Below are 15,824 nucleotides of genomic sequence, written 5' to 3'. Positions count from 1 at the left end.
AAACTCCGCATCTCCTGCCCTACCGACCCCCATCCCTCCTCCTCCCTGCCCGGCCCCTCCCTGCTGGCCCAACTCGAGGACAGGTAGCCACGCCGCCGCTACCTGTTGGCCTCAGGTAAACAGTGGATGGCGCCGGCCACAATAAATTCAACAGTTGGCTAAGACGAAGGTAATTACCAGACGTCTGAGTGGCGGTGTGGCGGTAGGGAGGCGGGGCGCGGGGTGGAGGTGAAGGGGGAAGAGGAGAGAGGTGAAGGGGTGAGGAGGAGGCTGGGAGTTTTCAGGTATAAGTTATAGTTCCCCGCGTGCTGGGTGGAAGCTGGGGAGGACGAGTTGCAGAATGGAGCTGTAGGCTGCGAGGGTGGAGGGTGGAGTGGCAGGGGACGCAGACTGCGGGAGATAAGCGCGAGGGGAAAAAATACGAAAGAAAACGAGAAACAGGCCAACCAGGGTGAAAAGCACTGACAATGGGAAAGCAGTTTTGTGCATAATGCCGAAAAAAAAAAGAACTACACGACAGTGAACGAAGAGGAGAGAAAGAGAAAAGAAGAGAGAGACAGGGAGAAGGGAGGGGGAAAGACTTATGGAGAGAGAGAGAGAGAGAGAGAGAGAGGAGTAAAGAGGGGTAGGAGGAAAAGAGGAGGTGGGGGAACGTGCGGCGGCCACCCACGAATGCACGACCAACCCTGACAACTCCCCCCCGCCCCTTCAGCGCCCCCCGCCCCTCCTTGCTGGCGCCGGGGATGGTAATAATGGCGCCAGACTGCCTTACCGGGATGCGACCTCCTCAGAGTCTCAAAGTCACCTGGGAAGCAAGGTGAGGCGGCGTGGGTGGCGGCAGGTGACCACGCACCACGCACCACGCACCACGCTGCTTGTTAGACGCGACTGTTATCATTTATGCAACGACATCTTGCTCTGACCCTCTCTCTCTCTCTCTCTCTCTCTCTCTCTCTCTCTCTCTCTCTCTCTCTCTCTCTCTCTCTCTCTCTCTCTCTGATAATAATTTCAGAAAACATAAATCATCCTCAGTTTACCTTTTTGCATAGATGTCCAATTTTCACATCTCCTCCCACTGCCTCGCTACATATTTACCTCCTTCCCTTCCCTCCCCACCTCCCAACCTTCCCTTGCCTCGTGCCTTTACTCTTTCCCCCAACATTCCCATGCTTCTTGCCTCAAAATATTCCTTCATTCAAACCTTTACGTGCTTTCCTTTCATTTCACTAAACTGATCGTTTTCTGTATTCCTCTCATTCTTTATTCCTTGATTATTCCTTCCTCTAACTTCTTTTTTCTAAACATTTACATGCTTTCCTTTTCATTTCACTCACTCTTACCCTTTTTTTTCCGCACTCCTTTCACTCCTCGCTCCCTCATGATCTTTCACGCTCCGTACTTTTCCTACTTCCTACTGCGTTGTTTTCGTCTATACCCCCCTTGACCTTCATTCATTCCCTCCCCCCTCCTGCCCTTTTCATCCTGTACCACCGCCCCCTCATCTCTTCGGCCGGCACGTCCATAGCGTTAATGAGTCCCAGATAGCACCAAGTGTCGTGAAGATAACTAGAGTAACCGAAGCAGTCGTATCTCTGAGCGTAAGAGCAAGGAGCGCCTAACTGGAAAAGTCAGAGTTGAAGCGAGAAGACGCGCAGGGCATTGTGGGTGACCTGTAGTGACGTCACGAGTGCAAACAATTAGCCCGTGTCCGGTACATAATGAGAATCCTTATTGAAAAAGTGGATTATGTCAGCATCAGGAATAGATCGGCAGGGGGATATTTTTATAACGTGTGTGTGTGTGTGTGTGTGTGTGTGTGTGTGTGTGTGTGTGTGTGTGTGTGTGTGTGTGTGTGTGTGTGTGTGTGTGTGTGTGTGTGTGTTTTGTCCGGTTTTTCGTGTTCCTTGCCTCTCTCTCTCTCTCTCTCTCTCTCTCTCTCTCTCTCTCTCTCTCTCTCTCTCTCTCTCTCTCTCTCTCTCTCTCTCTCTCTCTCTCTCTCTCTCTCTCTCTCTCTCTCTCTCTCTCTCTCTCTCTGATAGTATTCGTAGTTTGTATCTGGTAAAAACATCGAGACAGTACTTAACATTACCATAACATTATTTAGACAGTCCTAACACACACACACACACACACACACACACACACACACACACACACACACACACACACACACACACACACACACACACACACACACACATCCTCCTGACCTCTTTGCTCCCTACCTATCACCCTTACCCCTTCATCCCCCTCCTATCACCCTTATTCCTCTATTCCCCCATCCTCCCCCTTCCTGGTCCTCCACCTCTCCAAGACAAGCACACACGTAACTTGTGAATTTGCATCTGCGCTGAGTCTCCGAGCGAGCTGATGGGCGCCCATTTCCCAGACAAGGAGGGAACATGATGCGAAATAGCCTTGGAACGAAGCCCCTTTAGTCACTCCAGGGAAAGCGAGGCGTGAATGACTGCCGAACACACACACACACACACACACACACACACACACACACACACACACACACACACACACACACACACAAATGAAGTTATGTAGGTGTTGGTTACTCGTACTTGTGGTCATGTATTGGTTGCGTTGAGTGTGTGTGTGTGTGTGTGTGTGTGTGTGTGTGTGTGTGTGTGTGTGTGTGTGTGTGTGTGTGTGTGTGTGTGTGTGTGTGTGCGCGCGCGCGTGTGTCGCATGTACGTGTTTTTTTTTTATATTTTTTTTTGTGGAAAAGTTAATGTATTTATTTCTTTATTGTTTATTTATTCTATTTATTTTATTTCTATTTAATTAATTATTTATTTATTTATATTTTATTTTTATTTTATTGTGTGCATATAGTCATGTTTCCTTCTTTTCTAAGTGTATTCTGCTCTAATGTCATTACCAGCTCTTTTCCTCTTACATCGCACTCTCAGTATTTTCTTAGGTTCGCAATACATTTCCTCCCCGGCGTGCGTCTTGAAGTGATGGAGGTAAATGAAGAATGAGGCAGAGACGGAGACTCACTTGTTGGCGTCTGTCTTCCTCCCTCCGCCAGTCACGAGAGCTGGGATGTTTTGCCTTTGGGAGGGAAGTCGAGTGTCTGTGGATGAATTATGTATGACTGGCGCCGAGTGGAACTTTTTTCTATTATTTACACAAATGGAGGGAAGCCAAGAGCTGAATAAACGCAAGAACTGCCGCCTCTTGCCGCCCCATTACTGGCGAGGCTGGCGGGGATTCCCAAAGCAAGATCTATAATGTAATCTGAGAATCTTGTTTTCAAAGTGTCTGCGTCTCGGGACTGTGAAAAATAAATGACATGGAGGAAATAATCTATTGGTTGACTCACGTAAGAATGATTGGCAGAAAAAAGACTAGGAGTGTGAAGCGTGTTTTGTGCCGCGGCTCCGTCCTGGAGAGGAATGCATGCAGTCATCGGGCGGAGTGTTGGTGGCGGCGGGGACCACATGCAGGGATGCAGCGCCGCGCCAGGGATTAAGATACCTGATAGAGACAGTCTTGGGGAAATCCAGTCATGGCGTGCGCTTACATGGTGTTGCATTCTTGCATGAGGACACTGCACAGCCTCAGATCCCTCATAAGCGGCTCTCTGTGTCCCTTTATGGACTGTAACCTCAAACGTCCGGCGTCTAACCTCCACTAACCTCCACTATTTTTAACGGGCTCAAGTGAAAGTTATTAAAGTTTTTTTTTTTATATACTTGTGGTAGTTTAACAAGGATTCTACGTCACTGTAGAAAAAAAAATTCATATGAGAATGTGATACTGTAGTTAATATTCGCAAACGCTTTGGTGTTTAATGTCTTCTACTTCTAACAAACTTTGGAAGAAGATTTTTATCATCGTATTCTATTTGACGGAGAGATCAATTTAGGAAAAATAAATACAATAACACTAAAAGAATAAAGAAAAATTCACTTAATGTCGTTCCATAAAAGAAATAGAGCGAGAGGAAGCAAGAGAAATATTTGTCTAGTTCAGTTTTTGAGCTATCTTGATAAACAAAACTTGGTACTCCTCTTTTGAAAAAGCAATAAAGAAAAAAAAACTTTCATGAGGCAGTTTAACAAGAAATCTGCATAATTCATAGGATAAAAACAATGTGAAAGGCCGACCAGTCATCTGTGCGGCCTTTGACAATCCTGACGTGAGAACAAAGCGTGTAAGAAGAATACGGGCCTGAGTGTGGCGGCGCCCTCGGGATGAATTCATATGCGAGACAGCCTTGGGTTGAGGCATGGCCGGGGGGAGCAGGGCTGGCACCAAGAACATGATACTGACTTATTGCGTGCTGACCAGCCATTAAGCACCGACTGATGCTAATGTGACCTTGGCATGAATTCCAATCAGGTGCTGCTTACCTTGGTCACCTCGCGTGTATCTTTTTTTCTTTCCATTCCTCTCCTCTTTCGGATGGCGTGTTTCTGGCTAAAGGTCGGATTTTTCCTTTTCTTTATTTTATTTATCCTTTCTTTTTTTCTGACTTAAGACTGGATTTTTCTTTTCCCTTTCTATTTTATCTTATGTATTTCTTTATTTATCTATTTCTACTCTTGCTTGTTTTAAAAGGGTGATTCGCGTTTCAATACTGATGACGGTGATGATGGTCATGCAAGAAATAAGGTTCCAGTATAATAAATAGCCAATGAATGCACTACCGGTGTTCATTATCTGATCGACGAGTGTGTCCACATGAATTTGTCCGTTGCTTGTGTCTCCTTTGTGCCGCTACTGATAGAGCAACACTGAGCCGTTAATGCAAATAAAATGAGCGTCGTCGGTGCATTCATTGGCTTGTTGATTTGCTGGAACATTGAATTTCTTGTGACAGACTTGAATTTTCTTACTATTGTTGCATTTAAGTTTGCTTGAAGTATCAAGCAGTTGTATTTTTTTTTTTTTTCTTGTTTATGAAAGTGACCAGCTAAGATCACAAAAAAATGTATATATATATAAAAAATAAAGAAAGAAAAAAAAGAAAAATCCAATTAATCTATTATCATGACCATACATACAATATATAAATGAACTTCGCTGCACCACTTTTTTTTTCGTTGTTGTTGTTGTTGTTGTTGTTGTTGTTCTTGGTTTGAATTAGAGAAGAGAATACAAAATAGAGGATAATTCAGTTCCACACATATTTCGAGTCCTGGGAAAACGTCAAATTTGGTGATTACAAGAGAAAAGGATAGAGGTGTGAATCCATGCCAGTATCATTATCAGTGATCGGCTTCCAGATCCACTCAGCTCAACCAACTCACTCGGCGCAGTTGTGAATGAGCAGAATACAGTTTCATTTTGTGTGCGCAGCTTAATATTTCCTGCTTGTGTTGTCTTGTTGTGTTGCGTTATTTGTTTGTTGCGTTGTGGCATCTGAGGTCATAGGTGTTCACGTGACCTGTGTTGACGAGCAGGTATGTTGTTGTGTGTGTGTGTGTGTGTGTGTGTGTGTGTGTGTGTGTGTGTGTGTGTGTGTGTGTGTGTGTGTGTGTTGCGTCATTTCAGTACTAATACATGTTGCTCGTTGCGCCATCACTTCTATGGCGTAATGTTTGCAGTTTTTCTTTCCTGTTTTCTTTCCTTTTTTTCACATTTTTTTTCTTGGTCTTGTTTTTTGTACGTTCTTATTGTTCTTGTTTTTCTTGTTGTTGTTGTTGCTGTTGTCGTCATTGTTTTTGTTGTCCCTCCTTTCTTTTTCTTTTCCTCTTCCTCCTTCTCCTCTTACTGCTACTCCTCTTCCTCCTCCTCCGTTTCTTCCTTCTCCTCCTTCTCCTCCTCCTCATCCTCCTGCTCCTCCTCCTCCTCCTTATCATCATTATTACCCTTTTTCTCCGCCTCATCATCATCATCACCACTACCCTTTCACCAATCCCTCCAAACACACCAACATTCAACAAGGTCAAAAATTACAACCTGGTTTAGTCGACCTTTCAGACACATTTTCTGTCTTCAATAGTGATACAGTTTTCTCTTACACACGCTGGACAGTCGCTGCAAATAAAAGATTCTGTATGCATATATTTTTCCACATTTAAACATCCGTTGAAAAAAAAAAAGAAAGAAAACACCACAATTTGTACGGCCCCAAGATAGCAAGCGTTATAAAAAAAAAAAAAAGTGATGTGTGTGTGTGTGTGTGTGTGTGTGTAGCAGCCAGCACCTCCGCCAAATATACTGCGGCGGGAGACAATTTCAAATCAGCGCGTGAAATTTATGCATTCTCGTGTATATTTCTCGGATTTTCGACTTGCTGTTGTGGAGGGGGGAGGGGAGTTAGGTTACAATTATTTCAGAGCGAGAGAGAGAGAGAGAGAGAGAGAGAGAGAGAGAGAGAGAGAGAGAGAGAGAGAGAGAGAGAGAGAGAGATCCGGGACAGGCTTCGAAGGTCATGTTGATCTCGCGAGAGGAGAGCTGTTCTTCCAACAACCAAATGGCGCGTGTCGAATTAGAGAGAAAGAGAGAGAGAGAGAGAGAGAGAGAGAGAGAGAGAGAGGGGGGGGGGGCGGAGCAGGAAAGAGTACACGCTTCCGCCTTAAGATCTAGGGAATACAGTATTACAAAGGCGTACAGGAGAGAGCGGGACACGAGCGGAGAGAGGTGCCGAGAGCCAGTTTCTTCTGGAGTGAGACAGGACGGCACTGCGCGCGCGCGCATGTGTGTGTGTGTGTGTGTGTGTGTGTGTGTGTGTGTGTGTGTGTGTGTGTGTCCAGCTGTCCATGTCTGCGGGAAGGCTCTTGAGTTCCGTGGAGTGGTATGTTGTGCGTATCAGAGAGAGAGAGAGAGAGAGATGTAAGTAGTTTATTTGCCTTAATTATCTAACACTTGATAAGTTTATTTGGCTTGTGATTGCTTGGATAGTAAAGACTCTTACGTTTATTTGTTCTCCTTTCTGACTCAAATTAAGGCGGGACTTGAAAACTATATTGTGAGATGCTGGAGTGACTGTTGTCCTGAGCCGCGATGCAATGATGGTCAGGGTGGCACTAACAGACACCAATTCGCTCCTCAGGAAAAGTCCGCTTCCTGCTTTGCGGTAAAGATCGAAAGTTTTTTTTAGATAACTTCCTGACGCAGTGTTTCGTTCTGCGGCTTTGTATTTGAACAGTGTGTTGTGTGTTTTAGTAGTGGTAAGTGTGTGTGTGTGTGTGGGTGTGTGTGTGTGTCCTACAGGATGTTAAGCCGAATAAAACATCATATATATATATATATATATATATATATATATATATATATATATATATATATATATATATATATATATATATATATATATATATATATATATATATATATATATATATATATATATATATATATATATATATATATATATATATAAAGTATTAAGCGATCGCTCGTTCTCCTGGATTATCAAATATCGTTTAAGGAAGTACTTTACAAGTGAGGTTTTAATGTATCCGTTAATTACCAAATGTAATAACGAAATTTTGTGAAATGGTTGGTTTAGCCACGCGGGGCCGCAGCACACACTGGCGGGGAACGCGTCACCAGCGGTGTGTCGGGGCGGAGGGACACTCCTTATCCCGGTGCGAGTTGAATGGCTGGAAAAATGTCACGCAGAATATAAGCGCGTCTGAAGAGGTGTCTCATTTGCATAATATTTCAACTTATTTGCGGACCTTTACTTGAGGCGAGGCAGTGTGACAAATGCATGGCGGGCAGCGAAAGGCGCCGCGGCGACGGTGGTCCAGCAGGGAAGCGGCCGCGACGTAAACAGTGAAGAGGCGGCTTGATAAAGGGAACACTTTGATATTCACGTGACCACCCTGGTGCGGGACTGCTTATGTCTGTTTATTTGGTTTTGGAGACATGGTGCTTGACAGCCTTGCCGCGCAGAGAGTGCAGACGCTACACAAAGGGCGCTCTCCAATGACAATGTTTAAACCGTGTTGTTGAAAGTGACGTCCTTGTCTCTGTAGTTTTCTCCTTTTTCCTGCAATAATCGACGTCAGCGTATCGACCCAAATAACCTGTTCCGCCCCGTGAGGCATGCGGGTGTCCAGCAAACACGGTCAAGTGGGTTACAGCAGAAGGGTTATGTGCCGGATGCGTCTCCATCCACACCCAACTGATCCACGCAGGTACTTCCTAATCAGCGCAACAAATGAGGTGCCGCCGTCTTGAGCCTGTGGTGCCACACACCGCGAAGAAACGAAGCGACATCACTGCAGTCGCGAGATGACCAAAAGAATCGCGTCTCGAATATCAAGAATCAAGAAACAGTCTTTCGGTTTTCTGTCAGTTTTCTTTTGGGCAAGACCAAACATGAGCCCGGAGCCGGTGCCAAGCAAGGCGACCTACTGTACACTGTGGGAGGTGCCGCCTCGCTGACGGGGACGAGCACTGGAGGGTAAACAGACCGGGACGTGTCACTCATCCCAACACGGGGTCAAGTGTACCTGGGGGGACGCGAGACCTGCTCTGACTCCCCAGGGGGAAGGAGGGATGGCGTAGGACGGCGCTGGACGGCGCTCAGCACTCAGTGCAGGCACCGATGAGAACACGATGTCCTTCGGTTGAGACGCAGGGCAGTGCATAGTCAGGAGCGGCGGCATGCAGGTGTGGGTGGGTCGCCTTACCTTCACGCTGACATCATCCTGAGAAATAGACACACGCCCTCATCCATGTCTTCACCGCGGCCGCTGTTCCCGCCCGTTGTGGGAGACGGCGGTGAGCTGCCCCACCACCGCCTCACCGTCGTCAACCCAACTTTCACATCGCCAAGACAACGCCATTGATTTAATAGAGACGTGTTTTATGGGTGAAGGAGCTGCCACGGCTATACCTACTTTAATCAGTCATCCAGTCAGGAAACAGACATCCAGCCCGTCTCTCTCTCTCTCTCTCTCTCTCTCTCTCTCTCTCTCTCTCTCTCTCTCTCTCTCTCTCTCTCTCTCTTCACAGTTTCCATTACAGCTCTTCTAATAAGTTATTGGGTCCTCTTTTTTACGACTTTCATTGGATTCGATTACGCCCGAGACAAACTCTTCGTCTCGTCGTTCCTCTTTCGTTCCTGCGAGGCGGTGCCGGCGGGCGGCGAGAGGAGGAGGGATTGAGAGTGGAGCGGTGGGGGGAAGGCACTGACCCGCCGCCGCCTCGACCCAAGCTCTTCTACGTCGTCAGAGAGAGAGAGAGAGAGAGAGAGAGGGGGGGGGGTGCTTATGGAAGTCCTTACGTCCTATTTATTCATGTTCATTCACTAAGACCTCAGCTGCCCGTCGCTCCTGCAGACACTTGACTCTATAGCTTTATGGACCCCACCGGCGCGTAAGGGAGTCCACATTATCTCCCTCCGTCAGCGTCTGCGGCAGCGGGGTGAGGCATCCAGGTGCGCCCTTCTCTTACCGTCATTTTCTGAAGGGAGTTGGGATATTATTACTTTGGATTAGTGAAGGTGATGTTTTCGTACCCTGCCGCTGCTCTGTCGCCGCTCCTGCAGGTGTACCTGCCCTCAGGTGTCCCGCGGCTCCCTCGGGACTCTCGTGGCTCGCCGGCCGGGCAGTGACACGCAGACGGCTAGACGCACCGCCTCTTGTCTCCACTAAAAAGTGCAAATAAACATTTTTTACTTCCACCTGTCTAAGCGAGAGTTTGTTTAAAAGACGCACCTCTCTCGCTTACCTCTCACGAGTTGCAAAATTTAATGACTTTATTCATTACCCCAACCGTCTTGCATCATTTGTGTTGATCTCATCTTTCGTGAGGCAACTGGCGGCCGCCGCTCTCAGGGGGAAAACTATACCATATCACAGTCTACCTTTTCCGCTCTCTCTCTCTCTCTCTCTCTCTCTCTCTCTCTCTCTCTCTCTCTCTCTCTCTCTCTCTCTCTCTCTCTCTCTCTCTCTCTCTCTCTCTCTCGTCAGCGCCAGTGGCCGGCTGTCCCCCGCGGCCCTGTCTGGCTGACCCAAGAGGCGGAGGAAAGCGACAAACGAATTTTTTCTATTTTCTTATTTTCTGCGGTGAATTATTGACATTGAGCTTCACGGGAGAGGTCAACAGAAGGCCGTGAGAGGAGATGGGGGAGGGAGGCGAGGGGAGAGGGAGAGGGAGACGAGGAAAGGGGGAAGGAAGGTGAGGGGAAGGGAGTCAGGGAGGCGAGGGGTTGTGGTGGTGACGACAAGGGAAAGGAAGAGGAAGGAGCGGGAGAGGCGGTGGTGGGAGAGTAAAGCTGGCTTCATTTCCTCATCCTTACCACACTTAATTCTCAGGAAAACCTCTCCACTTCACCACCACCACCACCACCACCACCACCACCACCACTACTGCTATCACATATATATCAGTTTACTTGTCTGTTTATCCGTCTAGCCATCTATCTATTTGTTTATCTATTTACCTATCTTCCTTTTTATCTATCTATATATCTATACATCGATCAGTATGTATATCTGTATCTAGTATGCTTGAGTACTTGTCTGTTCATGCTCCTTTATTTACCTTTTTTATTTATTTATCCGTGTTCATCTTTTTTTTGTTTACTTTTATCTTATTTATTCATTGTTTTTTACCAGCGTATTTGCGTGTCTCAATTTAAAAAATCCGAAATATACGGTCGTCAAACTGACTAACTAAAAAGCTGACTAAATAAACAAATAAATAAGTAAACGCAGAATGAATAAATAAATAAATAAAAATAGTCAAACCTTGTTGATAGAGGGTGTTGTTAATGAAAACCAGTTAAAAAAAATTCTGTCGTGAAAGGACACTGGAGTTGCCAGACTAGTGCGTAAGCTTGCTAATAGAGGGCAGTGTTCCCCATTCTAATACCACCTGTCACTTGTGCATGGCGGTGTATGTAGCATCTCAAGGAACACCAAGAAGAGATAGAACACAAGGAAGGTTAGGTAGAACGAAGAACGAAAAAGAAAGGAAGAAAGGAAGACGGAAAGAAGAAAATGAAGAAAGAAAGAAGAAATGAAGTAGGAAGGAAGAAAATAGAAGGAAGAAACGAAGGAAAAAATAAGAAAGCAGGAGAAAGAAATGAAGGAAAGAATAAAGTAGAATAAAAAAAAGGAAGAAAGGCAAACGGCATAAATGAGGACGGAAGAATTAAAAAAAAAAAACAGACAGCAAGATTACAATAAGCCATCACAGCCTGACAGATGAGAAGGACGCAAAAAAAGATCGTGCACCGTAGACAAGTAAAAGTCAGTCAGGTGGTGAATGTCAATGTCGCTGAGTCTCCTTCTTTTTTCACTGAGAGTTTACTGTGCCGAAATGTGGATGGACTTCGCAGGTGTAGAGACAGGTGCGTGTGTGCGTGCGTGTGACAGGTGTGGGTACAGATGTTCAGATCGTAACGCGGTTTGCTAAGTCACGTAAAAGATATATATTAAAAAAAAAAAAAGTCTTGTTGGCGTAAGGCAGGTGTGAATATAAGTACTGCAGATGTGGAGCAGGTGTGTGAGGAATAAAGTTAAGCACCAGCACACAGATATATGATACACAAATACACAAATCAAGACCTTTACTATCAGAGAGAGAGAGAGAGAGAGAGAGAGAGAGATGAGAGAGAGAGAGAGAGAGAGAGAGAGAGAGAGAGAGAGAGAGAGAGAGAGAAACATAGACACACGGACACACAAAGAGATACCAGAGACACAGAGATAGAGATGCACTGAGGGAAACGTCAAAAAGAAAAAAAGAAAGAAGAAAAAAAAACACGAGGAAGAAAAAATGGACACATATTTTTATCTCTTCAGCACAATATTCGTAATTCCGTATTGAGCGCGTAGCCAACATATTCAGGAGACGAGGAAAGTTCTTCGTGCCGCCAAATATTGTGGTGATGTTCAGAGGGAGCGTGAGGGAGGAGGTGGGGGGAGGCCACAGTCCCTCCCTGATTGCGGTGGGCCTTGTGAAATTGTGCGAGGAGGAGGAGGAGGAGGAGGAGGTGAAAATAAGGGAAGGAAAAGAAACGGACAACAACGAAGAACAAGTATGGAAGGGAGCAAGATTAGAATGGAAAGTAGGGGAGGAGAAGCAAAACAATGAAACGATAGGAAGGGAAAGAACATGAAACAGACAACCACGAAGAAAGCGCAGAAGAAATCTAAAAAAGAGGACAGCAGAAAGAAGAGAAGGACGAAAAGAAGGGAGGAAGATTATAAGAAAAATAGAAAGATGATGAAAGGAAGAAGGAAAAAGAAGGAAAGGGAGAAGAGGAGAAGGATGATAGCAGAGAGAAGAATAAGGAAACAAAGGAGAAAAAATAGTAAAACCAAGAAAATAATAAAAAAAACATAATGAAAAAGGTAAAAACAAAAGCATAAGAAAGATAAACATGAAAATAACAAACTAGGAGAGAACGACGCAAAAAAAAAAAAAAAAAAAAATGGATAACACTGAATAAAAAGAAAGCAAAGCAGAGGAAAATGATGATGATGGTGATGATGGTGATGATGACGGTGACGTGGCTTAGCGTATTTTCTCCCTAGTGGAGCGTCGAGGCGGTGATGGCAGACTGTCCCCTCGTCACCTGCTACTGTCCTTACATGCTAAGCTAGAATCACGCCCTCTGTATTGCCTTTGCTTCACCCATCTCGTAGCAAGGAGGAAGCCAGCGGACGGCGTACACCTCCACACACCAAACACACACAAGACAGTCTGCCGTAACATTCACCTGTGCTAACTCATCTTTATCTAACTCTGGGCCTGTATTCTGAAATGCGCTGTTCTCTCTTAAGGATTATTTTCTAAGGGCACAGATATTACAGGTAAGGCTCTCATGGGTGTTTATCTCATTAATGTGTAATCACGAAAGCAACCTTGGAAATCTTATCTGACTCTGAAACGTCCTGTTGTCTCATAAGGATTAGTTTTAAAGGCTACAGAAATTATCAATCAGATTCTTATAGGTGTTTCTATCGCTGATGATGCAGAATCCTTTTCTAACTATCACTGGAATCATGAAAATATCCTTGAAAACCTTACCTGACTGAGCCCGTATTTTGAAACGCACCATTCTCTCATAACGATCATTTTTAAAGGGTACAGAAATTATCACTCAGATTCTTATAGGTGTTTCTCTTGCTTATGATGCAGAATCCTTGTTTAACTATCACTGGAACCATGAAAACACCCTTAAAGACCCAACAACCTCCACCACAGGCTTTTGAAAGTAGGAGCGATAAGACTTCGAAGCGTTGAAAAATACGAACTTGAACTTGATGAAACAGACGATAGATCATGATGTGAAAGGCGTAAAAAGTCATCACCTAATATACAGATAAAGCTTCCCGTGTGACAGTGACCCTCCTGAGACTTGACGTGATTATTTTGACCTCAGGTTGACACGACAAGCCAGACTAAGCGAGCTCCGGGTAAGAAAAATTGCGTGAAATCACAAAGGAGCATATGTCATATACGCCATTGCTGGAGCCAGGACAAGGTGGAGAGGTAATCACAGTGCTACATAGAGGCTTCCGAGTCCGTGCTGGAGCGAATCTCTTAATAGCTGTTAGTAATTGACCTTCTCACGCCTGCAGTTGTTGTTTGTTAATCCTCAGAGCACTAAAAAAAAAAGAAAGAAAAAAATGACACAAAAAAAAAGACTAGGAAGTTAATCTTTTAATCCTTTCTAGGCTAAGTGAAGGCAACGAGGGAAACGAGTGATTAGATAAAGTGATGAAAAGGGATGTGAAAATTTAGTGTTGCTTACAGCACTTACGAGACCAGTACAGAATTCAAGTGTCTAAAAAGTTACAAATTATTAGGGAAAAAACGTGTAAGAATTAATTGTTTTGAATAAAAGGAAATATAGGGAGGCAGATAGGTAGACAGGGTAGACAGAGAGAGAGAGAGAGAAAGAGAGAGAGAGAGGGAGAGAGAGGGAGAGAGAGAGGGAGTCAAGAGCCATGTTCCCCCCCTTAAAAAATACACTCTTTTACCGTGTCACTTCGCTTATTTCCTCCCGATGGATTTGCGTGTCTCGTGTTTGTTCCTCCTTCACATTTCCCATTTTTCCCCGTCCTTTCATCTGGCCGCTTCTTTCATACCATATCCTCAGCTGTGCATTGCCCCTGTCCTCTCCGTCACGTGGATGGCTTTTGCGATCGCCCTGAATGCCTCCTTTACTGCTTCTAGTCCTTTAACCTGATGACTGAGTTGATTTACCTGATGCATGGCTGTAGTCTCTCAACCACCCTCAGTCGCCCTTAGTCCCTTCGCCTCCAGCCACCTCAGAACCCGTGGATGCAGTGCGATGGTTTAGGAGAATATGCTAGGATAGGAATAGCATGTGTATGTGTGTGTGTGTGTGTGTGTGTGTGTGTGTGTATTTGTAGTGTTTTTTTGTTCTTTTCGCATAATATTTATTTTATTATTTTTTTTCGTAAGTTATGGTTGGGAATTTTGCTGTTAGTCTTCTGTTTCCTTCGGAGGATTAGATGGTTTGCCACTTACATTTGTCGATAATTTGTTGGTTGTCCATCTCCCCTCTCCCTCTTTGTCTGTGGTGGCGCAGGAACGTTTTTGGAGTGACGCCTTTGCAAAGACTCATGCTGCCCTCCCTCCCCCCCAAAAAAAAAAACTCCATGTAATAATATAAGAACATAAGAAAATAAGGGAAGCTACAAGAGACTGTCAGATTTACTCGTACACGTGAGAAAGTCTCTTTACAAAACATAGCTGGCTATTTCCACTTATCATCCTCATCAATAAACTTGTCTAATCTTTTGAAGCTCCGTAATGACTCAACACTAATAACCTGATTACTGAGTCCTTTCCATTCATCTACCACTCTATTTAAGAACCAGTTCCTTCCTATCTCTTAAAATCTGACCTTATCAAGCTTGAACCTGTTATTTCTTGTCAGTCACCCTCGAAGATAATCAGGAAGCACGTGGGTATTCTTCGACCACTCAGCGATACGTTCCAAACATGGCTAGCTTCCGGGACTCAAACTCAGGCGACCACAATCATCACGTAAGAGTGCTGGTCACTAAGTCACTGCCTCCCTGATTTGAGCGCTCCGGTGTGTCTACTTTTTGGTGGGTTAATGAGTGTGATTCCTTTGTTGTTGTTTGTTTTGTTTGTTTTTGTTTGTTTGTTTGTTTGTTTGTTTGTTGTTGTTGTTGTTGTTGTTGTTGTTGTTGCAGTTGTTGTTGTTGTTGTTGTTGTCCTTCTTCTTTTTCTTCTTCTTCTTCTTCTTCTTCTTCTTCTTCTTCTTCTTCTTCTTCTTCTTCTTCTTCTTCTTCTTCTTCCTCTTTTCCTTTTCCTCCTCTCCTCCTCCTCCTTTTCCTCCTCCTCCTCCTCCTCCTCCTTCTCCTCCTCCTCCTCTTCGTCGTCTTCATTCGAGTAACCTTGGGGAATCTAAGTGGATGAAATTAATAAAAAGCACTAAAAGTTTTAAATTCCTCAATTACTCTTTTGGATATCAGTGGCGTCTCTTCAAAATTGTGCTCTCATCTTGCAGCAAACCATTTTCCAAGCTTGAGTTGCATTTATTTTTTAGTATTTTTCATATGTCTGAGTCTGTGTGTATGTGTGTGTGTGTGTGTGTGTGTGTGTGTGTGTGTGTGTGTGTGTGTGTGTGTGTGTGTGTGTGTGTGTGTGTGTGTGTTTTGCTTTTGTTTTCACTTGTTTTCCAAAATTTTACGTTATCATTATTATCAATATTATTATTATTATTACTATTATTATTATAAGTAGTAGGTAGTAGTAGTAGTAGTAGTAGTAGTAGTAGTACCACCACCACCACCACCACCACCACCAGGAGAGGTAGTAGAGGCATACACAGTATCATTATTCTCGTATTAGTAACATCTCAGTCCTTACTTTCTTTCCCAGTACTC

The sequence above is a fragment of the Scylla paramamosain genome, chromosome 24 (assembly GCF_035594125.1).
Source record: "Scylla paramamosain isolate STU-SP2022 chromosome 24, ASM3559412v1, whole genome shotgun sequence".
NCBI classification, from domain to species: Eukaryota; Metazoa; Arthropoda; class Malacostraca; order Decapoda; family Portunidae; genus Scylla; species Scylla paramamosain.
This window is presented reverse-complemented; position numbering follows the sequence as displayed.